The following is an 18,668-nucleotide window of genomic DNA, read 5'->3' as shown; positions in this document are numbered from 1 at the left end:
GTGGCGGTAAAATAAACAAGTATTTGTCAGTCCAGGCAGGGTTAAACTTACGGTTTTCATTGGCAATTTTACGTTTCAGTGTTGAGAACGACATATTGATAGTAATCTAAGCTACTACCGGCATGCTCTGCATTGTTTGCGTGTTGCAGGCTACGTAATTTACGTAGGAATGCGCGTTTTTGGCGGGACCATAGACAGAATAAATACTTTATATTAATATACTATATATTTATATTAATATAATATATTTAGATATTTATATTAAATTATATTAAATAATTTATGAATAATATATATTAATTTATTATCTATGGGCGGAACCATGGGCTGGGCCACTCGGAGGTTGATTCTGGGCCGCATGTGGCCCGCGGGCCACCAATTGAATAGCCCTGGTATAAGGTACTGTGGAAATGTGCGTGGCTTTACGGCAAGTTTAGGTTTTATACATCGCGATTTGAGCGTGGAAACGTTCGTACACAACATTTCTTTGTGTACGCACCGTTTATACATGAGGCCCCTGGAGAATAAGAAAGAGAGGCATAAGCATTCCGTGTCCCCTTGATTGTTATTTTCCCGCAGTGTCGGGCCCGTTGGCTGCCCCCTATTTGCGCACATGTGGCAATTTATATAAATATATATATACTGTATATAGTAAAGACAAGACAATCATAAAGGGTCTGGGGCACCCCGAAGGCAAACCCTATATATTGAAAGGCACAGAAGAAACACGTTACATGCAAGTTGTTGAAAGTTCTTCTCATTTTCATGTTTTTCCAAGATGGCTACATTTCCATTGTTGATGGTTTCTGGGAGGCGGGTCCAGGTGGAGAGACCCCGGAAATGACGTCATGGCTGAAGGCACATCAATCTTCCTTTCTGCAGAGGGGAAAGGAGGAGAGAAATTGTTATTGCTTAGCACCCTCGTGTGTTCTGGGGGAGTAATGTAGTTATCCAAACCCCTCAAGTTCTTCCACAAGCGCACATGTGTGACAGTCTATTAATATTTCTATAATGGCTGAAGTACCCAGAGTCTATTTGTAGAATGCGTCAAAGAAAGAAAGCAAAGCTTTACGTGTTTTTGAAATGCTGACCCTGTTGTTATTGCTGGCTGCCCCATCCATCATCCACACTGTCACTCTATCAACGTCTCTGATCTTGAGAATTGAAAATTTGTTCTTTTTTTGGTCAGACTGGAATCCAGAATTGTGGTAACTTAACTCCTGGGTGGGTTGTAACTATGAATTGGTGTCATGTCTGAGTCAGTCTGTAGTTAAATTATGAAGAAAAGCCAGCAAAGCCGGAGTTAAACAACAGCCCTGTGATTCTCCTTTGTGTTGCGTTTACCTTCCACTCTCGATGAGGCCTCACCCCATACGTCCCTGTAAAAGCACACAATCCTGCTTTTTATCTGACAGTAGATAAGAAGCCACACGTGGTGTCCCCTGCTATGTTATGTTAAGCTCTGCTCATTTTGCCTCCAGTCTGTTTGGATGTTTCACTTGCTCTGAGCCAGCAGGTGGCACTAGTGGGGTCCTGTCCGTATCATCCCACAGAGCAGCTTTGCAAACTGTCATCCTGATTGACCAAAGTTTGTAGGATTGTAATGGGAACAGACAGAAAGACATTCTATTTTATAGATATACGTAGATAACATAATATAATAATAAAAACTCCATCTAGGTCAAGCTTACAAAAGTCTAAACAGCTGACCACAGAGGAAATCCCTAACTGTGCTGCAATTGTATTGCATCTCTATAGTTGTAAAGTGCCTTGCAATGGCGTTCACTTCACAAAAAGACTTTGGTGTGTTTGACAAGGCAATAGGCAGCCCAGCTTAGACCCCCCCCCCCCCCCCTTCCTGGGGAGAATCACGAGGTCAGACACACCCCAGAAGTAAAGGTGTTACACAAACAAGTCTGGATGACCTCGTTTCATTTCTTCTCATTTCCCCTGATGAAATCTCATCTCACCCTCACCTGCCTCGTCACATGCCTGGGATCAAAAACAAAGCTCCCGCGGGACGGGCAGGCCCCCTTCTAACCTGTTCAGGCAATCGCTCTTCTGTACACTACATCACAGGCGCTGTGATAGCTGACACCGTGAGGAGGCCCACTGCTGCAGGCCTCACCTTAAACCCAGTAAGGAAGAAGTGGGAGGCAAAGAAGCTTGGAACTTCAGTGGGAAATTAAGTGGGGTGGGCTCAGTGTGCTTTACCAGCAGCCCCACTAAGTCAAGGAGTCGTCTTTACTTTTCCAGTGCATGTCCCGGGACTCAAAGGGATATCTCCACCTCATTCTTTGTCATTTTGGTAAGTTATTTCACAATGCTGTGCCAAAGAATCTTCACCTTATTTGCATCTGCTACCTTTATTTTTCACATCATCCACATGGAGATCTTTGTTAAGCTCATCAGCATGATGACTCTCTCCCATTTTAAATGCAAATCTCTGACTGTCACTTTCATTAATAAAAATCCATCCAAGTTCAGAACCCACTCAATCAGACAAGCACGACTGACTCCAAGGGGTTATGGCAGCAAGCTGACACGTTTTAAGGGGGCAACTAGGAGAATAAACCAAAGGCAGAAAAAGCGTAAAAAATGGGAGATCAAGAAAACCGAAACCCAAACATCAGAAAAGTAAAGGCCAAAAAAGAAATGTTGTCTTAGTAAGGCACAAGGAAAGGACTGTTATCCACAGCTGGGAGGAGAACACAGTGAATGGGGCGACCTTTTAACCCGTAATTACCTGTGGGTCACGACCCTGGTGGACACACCCCCTAGCAACAGGGAAGCTACAAAGAGACGACCAGAAGTGAAACAAAATCCAAAATATGTAATTCTGTGTGTTCAATGAAGGCATTGGGAGGGATGGGGAGGACAGTGACGGTGACAGTGGCATCCTAAAGCTTCATACAATTTCATCTTTACCAATTTCTTCATTTAATCGTATTGTTATTATAGTGGCCAAATACACCCCTCGGAACAAATAAAGTTTTATCTATCTATCTATCTATCTATCTATCTATCTATCTATCTATCTATCATATAGTGCCTTTAATATCTATGTATCAATCTATCTATCTATCTATCATATAGTGCCTTTAATATCTATCTATCTATCTATCTATCTATCTGTTATATAGTGCCATATCTATCTACCTTTATATAGTGCCTTTCCTATCTATCTATGTATTATATAGTGCCATATCTATCTATCTATCTATCTATCTATCTATCTATCTATCTATCTATCTATCTATCTATCTATCTATCATATAGTGCCTTTAATATCTATCTACAATATAGTGCCTTTCCTATCTATCTATCTATCATATAGTGCCTTTAATATCTATCTATCTATCTATCTATCTATCTATCTATCATATAGTGCCTTTAATATCTATCTATCTATCTATCTGTTATATAGTGCCATATCTATCTATCTTTATATAGTGCCTTTCCTATCTATCTATGTATTATATAGTGCCATATCTATCTATCTATCTATCTATCTATCTATCTATCTATCTATCTATCTATCTATCTTTCTCGCGGTGAAAGTCAATCAGTAGTTCTCTGGTTTAGCTGATGTTAAGTTGCAGACAGTTCTCAAAGTCCTCCCCCTGACACCTCTCCTCTGTCTTGCCCCCCCGCCCTTTATCAGTACCCCCCATAAGTGCAGAATCATCAGAGAATTTCTAAAAGTGACCTGACCTGCTGTTATATTTGTAGTCACAGGTGTGCAGAGTGAAGAGCAGAGCAGACAGGCCTGCTCCTTGTGGTGCTCCAGCGTTCCTCACACAGTCCTCAAGTCTCACACACTGCAGTCTGCCTGACAGATAGTCCACCATCAGGACCCCACAGGCTCATCCACCTGCATGTCTCTGATATCCAGGGATGGCTGGATGGTACTAAAGGTGCTGCAAAAATCTAAAATCAGAATCCTCCCAGTGCTGCCAGCTTTGTCCAGGTGATAATAAGAATCATGGAGTAGACAGATAACTGCATCCTCCACTCCAGTCTTTGTATAATAGACTGCGGTGGGACCAGGTGGTCTTCTCCAAGAGGAGTCATATAGTGTGTGTGTGTGTGTGTGTGTGTGTTTGTGCTGCTCCTTACAAACATTCATGTGGGTCATTTGGGTCAACTGGACACAAAAAACTGATGTGCCATGGAAGGCTGTGTGGAGGAGTGCAGTTGTCCAGACTGGTGTGCAGATCAACAAACACCAAAAGCACGAATTGGTCTTCACATCCATCTCTTTTATTCAAGTCCTTTTCCAAATGAGTACCACAAAAAGTTATCTTTTCCACAATGAGTATAACATTTAAATATTCACTGACTCTTGCAGCTGTTTATTAAATCTGTTCCTATATTATTTATAGGAAACCATTGCAATAATAATAAGACATTTTATTTATAGTTCCAATACTCAATGCACTTCAAAGAGACTCAAAAAGAACAGCAGGGCATATGTAACATGCCTGACGTGACCACCATAAAGGCTGCAGGGACTCACTGAGGGGCACACAGTACGTCACACAACCTGCCGGTGGTCACCTTGTATTAAAACTTCAAAGTATTCTACAACAGTCAATGGTGTCATTTTCAGCTTTTCTCTTCTGCCTTTGCAAACAACTGGAAAATTGTGGGGTTTTGCCAAACTAGAATTCCTGTGATTTATTTTAAGTAATTAAAAACTATTTTTGAAATCATTCAACACCTCTGTGAGACTAAATTGATCCTCCCTGAAGCCCTGCAGCTACCTGATTGAAGCGGACCCATCCAACTGAAATAAAGAGCAAGAGAATGAAAAATGAGACAAGTCTGCCACCTGGTGGTCAACCTCCAGACACACACAATATGCGTTATGGCAACTCACACATCAAGATATTTTTATTTTTCTATTCATTAACACTGCAACTAAATATGCAAATATGTTTTATATATATATATATATATATATATATATATATATATATATATATATATATATATATATATATATATATATATATATATATAAACCATTAAGGGAGCACTGCGCGATAACATGCAGTGAATACACCTGACTTGATCATTCCTAGTTTTCAGATAGATAGATAGATAGATAGATAGATAGATAGATAGGAAAGACACTATATGATAGATAGATAGATAGATAGATAGATAGATAGATAGATAGATAGATAGATAGATAGATAGATAGATAGATAGATACTTTATTAATCCCAAGGGGAAATTCACAATTTTCATCCTCTTTCTCTGTACGTTTACCATTCGTTTGCTCAGAGGTTGATGCCCTTATTCCTTCCTGAGCAGCTCTGCTTTTCTTCACCCTAGCGGCCCGCTTCTTCTCTTCTTTCATCTCTTCTTTTCGTCCTTAATTTTTCACTTAAGCTGGCACTTAAGTCTTTAATCTGCCTCTAGAATGATTTTGGATATGAAGAGGTAGGGGAAGTGGCAGCGAAGGTGGTAGGGACGAGAAACATAACACGGCTGCGCACTGCCAAGAGTTGATTCTACAATAAAATAAAATAAAAATAAAAAGAGAAATAACCTTGGAGGTCAATCATCACCCCGAAAGCGGATAGTAGACGTCACGTGGTATATGCGTACCAAATTTCAAGTCAATAGTTCAAACGGGGGGCGGCACGGTGGCGCAGTGGGTAGCGCTGCTGCCTCGCAGTTGGGAGATCTGGGGACCCGGGTTCGCTTCCCGGGTCCTCCCTGTGTGGAGTTTGCATGTTCTCCCCGTGTCTGAGTGGGTTTCCTCCGGGCGCTCCGGTTTCCTCCCACAGTCCAAAGACATGCAGGTTAGGTGGATTGGCGATTCTAAATTGGCCCTAGTGTGTACTTGGTGTGTGGGTGTGTTTGTGTGTGTCCTGCGGTGGGTTGGCACCCTGCCCAGGATTGGTTCCCTGCCTTGTGCCCTGTGTTGGCTGGGATTGGCTCCAGCAGACCCCCGTGACCATGTGTTCGGATTCAGCGGGTTGGAAAATGGATGGATGGATAGTTCAAACGGTTTGCGAGCTACAGGTGATTTAAAATTCTGGACAGACAAACAGACAGCCACGGTAGCGTATTATATAAGAAGATATTTTATTTATTTTATTTTTTTGCACCGCACCCTATGCTACATATGGTCTCCTGTTTCTTCACATTTCTGTGAAAGCTGAGCGATGTTCCCTCTCAGGACTGGCCGGGTGCGTTCAAATTGTTCTTTCGCAGGAGCAACGAGTTCTACAAACAATCATATTTTTGAGCGCCGGCATTAGCAATGCAATATTGTAAATAATCACACGTATGATTATTTACTGTATTGCATATTTAATCTTAAGTTTTGATGGTTTAATTGCACTAATATTATAAAGATTTTTTAAATAAAAATCTAATGTAACTGTATATTCCAACAGTTCCTCTTCTGACCTGTTCTGTCGTCTATCAGTTCTAAACCCTAAGAACATTAACAGTCAAAAGAGTTTCATTCTCATCAAGTTTTCCAAATGCTCGGACATCCTGGGATTTCATGGAATCCCCCTAAGTTGTTGGATATCATGGCCGGCCTGTACACTGGTACTGTGACTGCTGTGCAGAGTGGAAGCAGACCCTCTGTGTTTTTCCCAGTTGATTCTGGGGTCCGTCAGCGGTGTGTTCTGCTCCTACTCTGTTCAATGCTTGTATGGACTGGGTGTTGGTCAGGGTCGTGGGGTTTGTTTCCTGCCTTGCGCCCTGTGCTAACTGGGATTGGCTCCAGCAGACCCCGTGATTCTCTAGTTAGGATATAGCGGGTTGGATAATGGATGGATGGATACTCATTCAGTAGAAATTAAAGTATTGAGTGATATACAAACAGCGGATTTCAATTTGACTTTAACTGAAATATATTTAGGGGTTTTTTTTTTAGTTTTTTATTCTTTCTGATGCTTTAAGCAATTTTAATAGAGACTGTTCAACAAAAGAATAACAGGAAAAACAAAATAATATTTTATTTAAGGACTAAATTTAGTTTTCAAATATTGGATTTTTTTTTTGTCTTAGTCTGATCCCATTTTTTTTTTTATAAAAATTGAAAACCGTTTATGGTCTTACCTTTATTTGTAAATGAAGTCCATGCATCTATCCTTCTCCACGAAAATCTCCGTCACTTTCTTCTAAAAGTCCCTCCTTATTTTCTTTTAGTTTTAACAATCTTAATCTTCTATTTTAACAAAAAATAAAAATAAACGGGCCGCTGCGCTGCAGTGCACTTGACTTTCAGATGTCGCTAACTTATTGGCGCCGAGAGCCTCTGAGTGGAAGAACGGCCGCAACGGGTACCTGGTGAGCTCACATGCGCCCCCTTGAGGGCGGCACGGTACTGTCTGTTACACTCACCTTGTGCCTTTTCACTGCGGTTTTATGTCCGATCAGCAAGGCTAAATATATCGCACACATTCATTAAAGATATTAGCCAGACTGTGGAAAGTCAGGGTGTATAATAAACGTGTCTGCAAACCTTATATTGGCGACATACAGAGAGACAGCGACAAGCACGCGCCAATTAGGCATCAATCCTGTGCGTGAGGGAGAGCGCAGTCCGAGGGCAGGTGAAGCTCGTCGCTCCTGCACCTCGCGTTTCTCCCCAGTATTTGAACAGGAAATGCGCAAATGCAGCGATTTTGACTATAAAACAAATTTATAGCACAGACCAGCGGACACATTTATGTTATGTTATCATTATTAGTTTTTTTACTTTTCATGATGACAGGTGAGGCCCCTGACCGCACGTCCCTGAATCCAGCATCTATTCACTAGATGCTTTTGTATGGAGATATATTTAAATGAGTTAACTAAAATTAAATAGATAAAAACACAAATGTATTATGAAACGTCACAATAAACAAATAATAACAAAATTATACGTAAGCATAAATAATTAAATGTGTCATGAAATACATGCTTTTGTTGCTTATTTTATTATGTGTTATGTAAAGCAACTCCTGCTTTTTAATTGGTGAGGCGGCGGTACAGTGAGTGTAAATATTCGGTCTTCAAGTGCCCCACTTACAGCAGACATTTCGGACGCAAACTTCGAGACGACTATCAATTCCGAGCTTCTTGAATTAAAGTTGGCCCTTTGCGTGCCGTGGGAAGTCGAAATTTTGAGCATGCGCTTTACTTGCGTTGGGAGGCGTGTCTCTCAGAATTACTAAACCAATCACTGATTGATTGAAACGAGTGTTTAATTTCAAGTCTTATTTCACGTTGCGTGTGGTGTCACTGAAATCAATAGATGAACAAAAAAAAGATTAAATAAATGCGTAAAGAAATAAGCGACATAGTACATACACATCGTGACACATTTAATTATTTTTGCTCACATACCGTTTTGTTATTATTTCTTTATTGTCACATTACACAGTACGTGTTTAAAAACATTTAATTTTGTCTCCACACTTTGTCCATCCAGTTTCTGATACAATGTAATTTTCATTTTTGTAAACAATTTATTCATTTTCGAAAACTGTCGTCTTGTTTGGAGTACAGTTATTTTTGTATACGATTCAGGTAGTCTTGTCATAAAATCACAGTTTAAAAAGAAAATGCATTTGGCAGGGTCGTTCAGTTTTTTTAAGGGAGGGTAAACCAGATCCAGATCAATTATTAACAAGTGACTGTAAACTTTCATGTTTAAGAGCACCCAAAAGCAATAGCCCTTAGCCCAATCTTCAAAAGATGATCCCGCACATGATGAGCACGACTTATCCAGCCCCTGAATTTCACGGTCGATTCGGGGAAAATTTCAATCAAATAAAATAGCACCAGATTTACGGTGCTAATGAAAGCGTAATAAATGTAGAGACTTCAAACAAGGGATGTTTAAACCAACAAACGCCCCGTTAAATTCTTTCTTAAAATATACAGTAATACATCACTCCTAATTATTACAATGTAATGGTTTAATCCATTAAACATTTATACAGGAACAATCCACTGAGGTCAAAAAGTGGGGGAGTGTCTTTCAAATTACTTTGTAATGTCATCACATTCTTCTACTCGAAAGGAAATTCAATTTTTTTATACGTTGTCACAAAAAGAAAAATGCAATTCACTCGCGTTCTTTAATAATATTCTAGATGCTTTTAAATAAGTTGCCATATAAGAGGAAAAAGACGTTGTCATATCCAAGTCATGTGCCACAGCTCCTAACACGTGACGGAGCTTGTGACCTCCATGGACGAATAGCCACGAAAGAAAACAGAAGATGTGCCTCGGAGGAGCAGTGCGGTAAGATCTGAGCTCCTCTGTAAGATTTTCCAAGTCTGTCGCTGAGGGAAGCTGAATAATCCTAGTGGAGAGCTGACAGTCGGTGAGTAGCAGTCGCTTTATCCGTTTGCTGACAGTTGTCCACCTGCGGAATGCGCCTTCTGTCCGGTGCAGACCAGCGATTCCGTTACGTATCCAGGGCTGGTCACACGATTGGTGTCAAGTTGGACGTTTCGGTGTTCAGCACTGTGGAATTCAGTTCGATTTAACCCGAGTGCAGGCGCAGATTTGACTGGAGAATCGGCACGTGTTCTTAGGGCAGTTACGTTAGGAGAGGGCCCGTGAATACCGAAATCAGTAAGGAAAGCGAACTGAAGGTCTGCTGATCGGTCCGACATATTGTGCTTGTCCGCTCATGACCGCCTTGACTCCGGCGATGGAGCGATTTGTAAGGACAGACAGAACGGTGGTAGTAGTGTGACGTGTAGAGAGAACAGTGAAATCATGGAAACGCTCCTGCCTGTCACCTGACCGCCACCATATTGACACTGACTTGTATTATCTGTGGGGTCACTGCTGTCACATTCAAAGCGAACGGTGAAATGTATTCAATGTATAAGGCGCCGACGGTCTTCTCAGCTGTCTGTTTTAGCTGAGCTTCACGTTTATAGAAAATAATCTTGTACCTTATTTGTATGGGAGGTAAATTATAATAGCATCCCGTCTGTTTGATTATTTGAATGTGTGCTGATCAGCATGATATCTCGAGGTACCGTCCATTCAGATTACAGATCGTTTAGATCAGCTGACTCCATGAATTCTTTTAAAAAAAAAAAACAACAACTCATAACTCATCTGTTCAGGAAGGATTTTAGCTCTGCCTAACTTTATTACCCTTCTCTCAGTTTACCTCCATGTCAAGATACTCATGTAACCCGTGTGTGTGTGCAAGACCATCAATTATGTTGTCTGTTAGGCTTTTCTCTGAATTTGCTATCTTACTCTTCTTTATTTATTTATGTGGTTTAGTACAATGCTATATACTGTATACCCCACCGTTCTTTCTTAAACTCTGTAAAGTGCCTTGAGCATGGGAAAGGCGCTATATAAATAAAATGTATTATTATTTTTATAGTGGACCCCCCCCGACGGCAAGTAAAGACTGACCAAGTATTCTAAGTGCTTATATGTGTTACTGAACTGCCAGTGTATGCAGTGTGACCCTTCATGCGGTACACATTTGTATGCAGAACCTACTGAGACTGACAGGCGTGCCAATGTGTCGTCTTTAGATCAGCCCTTGTATAAAGAGTAACCTGTTTGAATATACACTACAATACAGTTTATTTTTGTATCGCCCAAAATCACACAAGGAGTGCTGCAATGGCCTTTTGACACCCCCCCCCCCCCCCCCCCACCCCAATCTTGGCGCTCTAAGAAGACGAGGGGAAACGTTTGTAGGGAAAAAATGGAAGAAACCTTGGGAAAGGCAGTTCAAAGAGAGACCCCCTTCCAGGTAGGTTGAGCGTGCAGTGGGTGTCAAAAAAAGGGGGTCAATACAATACAATACACAGAACACAAGTAATCTTCAATACAATAGAATAGTGCAATAGAAATATTACAAGTACAGAGCAGAATTCAACAGTAGATGATATCACAGAATAGGATATGTGAGAACATAAGAAATTTAGCAGGTCAAAGCAAGTTTGCGTAGTTAATATTTACGGTCTCCCAATATCTTATCCAAATGAAGAAAGGAGCCTATGTCTCAAGGGGAAATTGAAAACATATATATATATATATTTCTGTGCTTTGGAAGACAGCTGTAATTCATATGCCAAGTTTTTATCAAATCAAAAATTAGGATGTAACAGCTGTTATGAAAATGTGTGGATTTAAACAGGAATGACCTGAATGTGCTAAATTCATTAGAAAACACAAATTGCCTCACCTGGTGCACTTCTTGCTCCCATTTCCATGCTTCCATTATCCAGTCAGTAGTACAACTTGATGAATTTATGAAAACTTAGAAAATATTCTCAAATCAATTTTTATTTGTCACATTCAAATTTATACACACACTACAATAGAAAATACGAACACATAACTCCAGTTCTTAACCGGGAGTCAGTGTAAGGATTTAAGTTTAGGGCAGATTTCAAAATCCTCCTTCTAACATATAAAGCATTAAATGGCCGAGGTTCGGCTTACTTGTCTGAACTTATCATGACTTACAAACCTGAGCGCACATTAAGATCTCAAGATGCCGGTCTGCTTATGATTCCAAGGATTAATAAAATAACAGTGGGAGGTCGAGCTTTTAGTTACAGGGCCCCTAAACTGTGGAATGGTCTGCCTGCTACTATAAGAGATGTCCCTTTGGTCTCGGCTTTTAAATCCCGGCTGAAGACTCACTACTTCAGTTTAGCACACCCTGACTAGAGCTGCTGATTAACTGTACAGACTGAATCTCTGTTGTTAGTCATTAGCACTAAAACATCAGTAACATGATAGTTAGAATTTGATACTAACCCTCACCTATTCTGTTTCTGTTCTCGGTAGTCAAACGTGGCACTTGGTGCCACGGCCCACCTGCCAAGTTGTTTTGCCTGCCTAAGGTAAAGTCATCCCTGATGGAGGATCGCAGGAATCGTGGGGTCGAGGGGTCCTGTCATCGGATTGGCTGTCCCAGCTGTGGAATGGCCAAATGGGGGAGGCAGTTTGATGAATGAGATCTCCAGGACTCTAACCAAATCCAAATCATATTATGGGATATCATATACTGTTAAATTCTGCTCCATATTTTTAACATTTTTATTTTTATACTGTATTGAGGATTTGTTCAGTTCTGTGTATTGTATTATATCGACCCCCTTCTTTTTGACACCCACTGCACACCCAACCTACCTGGAAAGGGGTCTCTTTTTGAACTGCATTTCCCAAGGTTTCTTCCATTTTTTTCCCTATAAGGCAGGGGTCCTCAATCACAGACCTGGAGGGCCACAGTGGCTGCAGGTTTTTGTTCTAACCTGGTTGCTTAATTAGAAAGCAATTCTTGCCAATACAAGCGAGACAACTAAAGTGAAACAGAAGTGTTAACTTTGAGCAATAAGTGCTTCTTATTAAGCAATTGGGTTGGAGCAAAAACCTGCAGCCACTGCGGCCCTCCCTGCTATAAATGTTTTTTTGGGAGTTTTTCCTTGTCTTCTTAGAGAGTCAAGGCTGGGGGGCTGTCAAGAGGCAGGGTCAGTTAAAGCCCATTGCGGCACTTCTTGTGTGATTTTGGGCTATACAAAAAATAAATTGTATTGTACAATATGCAGTGAAATGCATTGTTGCCTAACTCCTATGTCTGTGCCTTGAGATGAATATTAAGAGACAGTAACGGTACATAACTTTATAAATTCAAAAATGATTAATAGAATTATACATATCTATTAAATTTAAATCATATCATTTGTGAATTTCCCCCTGGGATTAATAAAGTATCTATCTATCCTATCTATCCTATCTATCCTATCTATCCTATCTATCTATCTATCTATCTATCTATCTATCTATCTATCTATCTATCTATCTATCTATCTATCATATTCATTAATAAATAATACTACTAACTAAATAGATGAGTTAGCAATAGGGTATCATGGAATTGCAGGCACTTTGGGCAGAAGCTCCTGCTCAGCCTCTCTGAACTGACTTTAGGCAGTGGCAGTGGCAGTGTTTACCTGACCGCAGGTCACCATCAGTGTGGAGTTTGGAAATTATTCCTTTACGTAATTTTTTTGTTTTTTTTTTCCCCACCTCTGAACTAGTGTGGTGCTGAGATGTCACCCGTTGCATGGCTGCACTTGGCTCCTAATCTGGATCCTGAGTTGATTTGTCGATATCGTGCAGCGAATCCACTTGACGTGACCATTCCTAGTTTTCCTCCTCTTTCTCTGTACGTTTACCATTCGTTTGCTCAGAGGTTGATGTGCTTGTTCCTTCCTGAGCAGTTCTGCTTTTCTCCACCCTAGCAGCCCACTTCTTCTATTCTTTCGTCGGCATCTTTTCACATGAAAACTGATTAAGTCAGTGTTTGTGTTGCAGTTGCTTAGTATGTTTTTCTTTAATTTTTCACTTAAGCTGGCACTTAAGTCTTCATTCTGCCTCAAGAATGACTTAAGATATGAAGAGGCAGTGGAAGTGACCGCGAAGGTGGTAGGGATGAGAACGGTGCCCATACACATGCACCACACTGCTGTCCACTGCCGAGAGTTGATTCTACAATAAAATAAAATAAAAATATAAAGAGGAATAACCTTGGAGGTCAATCATCACCCTGAAAGCGGATAGTAGACGTGACGTGGTATATGAGTACCAAATTTCAGGTCAATGGCTCAAACAGTTTGTGAGCTACAGGTGATTTAAAATCCTGGACAGGCAAATGGACAGCCACGGTAGCGTATTATATAAGAAGATACTCCAATATATAATTGAATTTTACGACAATTGAATTATATGGATAGCATACCAGCAAAATTGTAATGCAAATTTTTAACTAAATCACATATTTTGAAGTTGTTATAATAAATAGCTACTCAGAACCCTGTTATCTATTTTGCATTTTGTAACTTAAACTATTTTAAGCGAATGAGTTTGCTTTGGAGGTGGTTGGATTGTGTGGTTGTCCACTTTAAATCTTTAAATCTTGAAACGGCGCATAACGAGTTTTACACCACAGCAGCAATAATTTCTTTTTTGTTTGAGCCTGTGGTCTGATGGAGGCCCTCCAGCCACCCAAACCCGACACAAGCCGACTGCAGGCACAGGTTTAACACACACAGCACACATTTAACTAAGTGGACAAGGAAGCTCTTCTCTCTCTCGCTCCCCACGGCAGCACAGACACAAAGCAGCTCGGTATTTTTCTTCTTTCTCTTTCTCTGTCTCGTTCCTCTTCTTCACCTCCACCCCTCCTCTGGCGAGCTTCATCTTTCTCCCTCCCGACTCCGGATCCTAGAGTAACGGCAGCTGGCTCCTTTTAAGCCGCACCCGGGAGCGCTCCAGGTAGCCCATTAGCATGTCCCAGAAGTACTCCCAGGTGGGGCGGAAGCCCCACGTCCTAGGGGTCTACAGTCTCCGCAGTGCCCCCTGGCAGCACCCACAGAACCCAACAGGGCTGCAGCCCTATGGGAATCCGAGGCACCACAGCCACCCAGGGGGGAGATAATGCCCTGAGCACGCTCTAACCCCCTCCTTCTATCATATAGGCATCCTTGCCAGGCAAGGGACCCAGGCATCTGCCATGAGCCCAAAATCACACAAGAATTGCTGCAGTGGACCAGTTTTTGACATCCCCCCTGCTTTGACTCCATAAGACAAGAAAAACTCCCTCCAAATAAAAAATATACCCTTGTAGGGGGACGAAAATGGAAGAAATCATGGGAAAGGCAATTCAGAGAGAGAGAGACCCCGTTTCTACGTAGTTTAGGAGTGCAATGGGTATCAAACAAATGGGGTAAATACAACACATAAAACGGAGCGCAAGTGATCCTCTTCACAGAGCAAGATACCCAATCTATCATGGCCACTTTAGGAGTACAATACACTACTACCATAGTTAATAGTGTCAGCAAGAGTGAAAGGGAAGGCCTACAGGACAGAAGTGACACCAGCTATGTTATATGGGCTGGAGACGGTGGCACTGGAGACAGAGCTGGAGGTGGCAGAGTTAAAGATGTGAAGATTAGCATTGGGTGTGACGAGGATGGACAGGATTAGAAATGAGGACATTAGAGGGGCAGCTGAGGTGGGACGGTAGGGAGACAAAGTCAGAGAGGCGAGATTGCGATGGTTTGGACATGTGCAGAGGAAAGATGCTGGGTATACTGGGAGAAGGGTACTAAGGATAGAGCTGCCCTTCTGTGTGGCATTTCGATACCTGAAGGTTTTTATTTAGTTATGTTTGCACAAGAAAACATGACTGACGTTTGCCTTTTCAACTGCATTCATATATACAGGGCATAATAGATTAAAAGGTTTCATCCAAATTCTGAAACATTTACATTATGCAATCGGAAGGTTGCCGGTTCGAATCCCGTAAATGCCAATAGGGACTCTGCTCTGTTGGGCCCTTGAGCAAGGCCCTTAACCTGCAATTGCTGAGCACTTTGAGTAGTGAGAAAAGCGCTATATAAATGCAAAGAATTATTATTATTATTTATAAGCAACCACTTATAACATGAATTTCCCACTGGGATTAATAAAGTATCTATCTATCTATCTATCTATCTATCTATCTATCTATCTATCTATCTATCTATAACAGTTTGATGGCAGGTTGTTACGCGGACAGATTCACGATACATGTGAACATTAGCTCTTTTATTTATTTACTAGCAGTGGCACCAGTGAAAAACAGGTAATAGAATAATTTAAAAATATTTTCTATTTCTTGCCCCATGTGGCCCTTCAGTGCATTTCCTCTTTATTTGCGCGTGTGAAAGCCTCTTCACCGGCGCTCCCCCTCTTGAATGTGTTCCCATAAAGCCTGCTTTTCAGACTCTGTCATTATTTTTGCGGCACATTTCTCACCGCCTGTCCAGTTTTATGCTTGCCATCTTTGAAGGCGACTCTCTCAGCATGGCTCATAAGCCTTTACTCCTCTTTGTGTATCTCACACTCGCACTTCCTCTTTTGCCGCGTCACCAAAGCTGAACCGGCCAATCATATTGCTCGGAGGGACTTGACACACAGACCTTAGTGTATTATTATTGTTTTTTTGTGGAAAAAGCCATTCGACTCTAGTTAGAAAGTAATTCTTGTGTGGTTTATGCAGGATTGTGAAGTAATTATTGGCCAATTTTAGCACAGGAAAATTTGCTGCTGCTTGACAGTATAGAAGATCGGCCCCAGACACAGACAGACAGACACTGTATGTCCAAAATGCATACGTTTTATTCAAATTAACGGTCCTGTACACAACACAGTTCTCCAACACAATATTCAGTCCTCTCTACTCCTCTCTTCCCAAGCTTCATCCTCCTTCTCCTGGCTCTCGCTCTCGAATGGAGTGAGGCAGCCTCCTTTATAGTGCACCCGGAAGTGCTCCAGGTGTCCCTAAATTAACATCCGGCAGCACTTCCGGGTGTGGCAGAAGTGCTGCATGTCCAGAGACTGGAGCTGTCCAGGTGCCTCCTGGTGGTGGCCACGGACCCCCACCAGGTTGAGCTTCTAAGCTCCAATTCCGTGGCCCCGATGTAAACCAAGGTGGCTGCCCTCTCATGTCCCAGGTGAGGTACTCCTGGTAGTATGCCCATTCCCCCGGTCTTCTCCTGAAAAGGGCATCCAGTCCGGGCAGGATCCCCGGCCGTCCATCACAACAGTTTGTTGTGACTGTGCTGTCCATTAGTGTGCACTGAAACTGACCTCCTGTCGATTTCTTGTAGCTGGCCAGTGTTTCAAGGCAGCATGCCAGTCCCATGACCTGACTGTGTGTGAATGAGTCAGCCTCTGCTGATCAGTCAGTGTATCATAAGTGAGCCGCTTGTGTACTGACCTGTCAAATGCAGAAAATGACTGGCTTGACTGTCTGGCATGCTTTGAGGTGCTCTTCTCTTGATCATCCCAACTATATATAATTTTTATACAGAATGCATTCTGCTTCTCCATAACCATCTTAATACATAATTGCCTCCTCAATCACTCACTCACGTCCGTCCAAAGCCGAATGCGCAGTCGCCTTCTGTGCTGCTGCCCGAAAAACCTTACGAGACCGACATCCAACCCCAACATCGCGTTTACGGGCGCAAAAATTCAAAGAGAAAGGCGACTTGGATTAAAGCTCTAGAGGCCTGAAAGGCGATTTCGACTACAGCTCGAGGCCTAATTACGCATTCTGATTCAATTACGCATTCATTCAATACACCTATATCAGGTTTGTGGTGCTTATACCTATTACTATTCCATATTGTACTGGAACATTCATCATTCAATATTATACTATAGGCCTGGAAAATTCATCAACTAACAGTACAAGCCTGTACAGTAATGAGTAAAGCGGACTACAATCATTACAAAACAACTTCTTCATTACTTATCATTTGTTCTTCATACACTGCTGACACAAACTCGTGCCCATTTCATCTTACGTTGTCGAAACGGGCTCTTTGTCTAGTTTTATATAAATTGTGAGCCTTACCTAACACCAAATCTAGAAAATAGATAGTCTGACTGTGTCATGATGGTCCTGCATGTCGCTTTGGCCTTCCTGCCTAGTGAGACTGACGTCTTCCTGAATAATTAGTTGACCTCCAGTAAAAAGCAGAGTACTGAGGACAGCGTCTGTTAAAAGTATGATTTGTCTCTTTGCCGTTAGTCCTGACTGATCATTCGGTGTATACGGAGTGAGTGACCCTTAAGAGTGGGCTGCATGTTTGCCGATTTCACCATGTGGTCTTATGGTCTGATCGGACAGTAAATCTCAGTCCTTCAAAAAATAATTTAAACAATAACAAGAATTTTATCACTTAAAAAAATTAGTAAGGCACATCAAAAACAAAAACCATCTCATTTTTTTTTTTTTTTACTGTAATTGGCTTTTGCACTAATGACTATTGCACATTGAACACAGGTCTACTTTATAAGTTCTAATGTTATTTATCTTATATGTTATAGTTTTATACTTTTTTATATTTTATTGTACTGAAAAGATAAGACAGTAACACTATTTCGATTCTCCTGTATGTTAAAAGGGGATTTGATTTGATTTGATTTGATTTGAAACAACAATTTACATTAAAGTGGGGTCCATGTGCTTCCCTTATGGACTTTGAAACCACTGACTATCGTCACGTTTGATTTACTCTTTTATGCCCTGAGGTTATACCTGTTATTTTTACCTCTGTATTTATTTCCTTTCACTATTGTTATACCTATTGTTATATTTACACAATATTTTTGTACCTACTAGATATCTTTGCAAAAGGTCCAAGTCTTTAGAGTGCTTCCATGTCTTGCTATATAGTTGTGAGACATGGATGCTGTCCAGTGACCTGAGATGAAGACTGGACTCCTTGTGTCTCTTCGGAGAATCCCTGGGTGCCCGCTGGTTTGACTTTGTGTTGCTCATGGAGTCCCGAATGAGGCACATTACCTGCATCAGTTACGGCACTACGGCCATGTGGCGATATTACCCGAGAGTGATCCTCATTGCTGAGCAGGCCAAGGGGATGCCCACGTAACACTTGGCAGCAGCAGATAGAGGGTCATTTCTGGAGGGTGGGACTGGACCGCGTGTTACCAACCAGGATCCTGAGCTGTTTCGTCGTGTGTTGTGTGCAGGCTCCCCAACCTGACCTGACCTGACCTGTTCTACTCCTTGTGTATATTCATCCATCCATCCATTATCCAACCCGCTATATCCTAACTGTGCG

The 18,668-nt window shown here is 41.5% G+C and overlaps 1 protein-coding gene across 1 annotated transcript in view; it reads left to right on the top strand.

Annotated features, from left to right (window-relative positions):
- Positions 1–9,181: 9,181 nt before the first annotated feature.
- The window catches only part of flcn (folliculin), a 40,232-nt gene continuing 30,745 nt past the window's right edge, over positions 9,182–18,668 (top strand). Inside the window, exon 1 of the mRNA XM_051919820.1 lies at positions 9,182–9,352. The gene's annotated coding sequence lies outside the window, so the exon portion shown is untranslated. The remainder of the gene's footprint in view (positions 9,353–18,668) is intronic.

Source organism: Erpetoichthys calabaricus, chromosome 16 (genome assembly GCF_900747795.2).
Source record: "Erpetoichthys calabaricus chromosome 16, fErpCal1.3, whole genome shotgun sequence".
Taxonomy (NCBI): domain Eukaryota; kingdom Metazoa; phylum Chordata; class Cladistia; order Polypteriformes; family Polypteridae; genus Erpetoichthys; species Erpetoichthys calabaricus.
The sequence above is the reverse complement of the archived record's forward strand: the minus strand, read 5'-3'. Positions and strand labels throughout refer to the sequence as shown.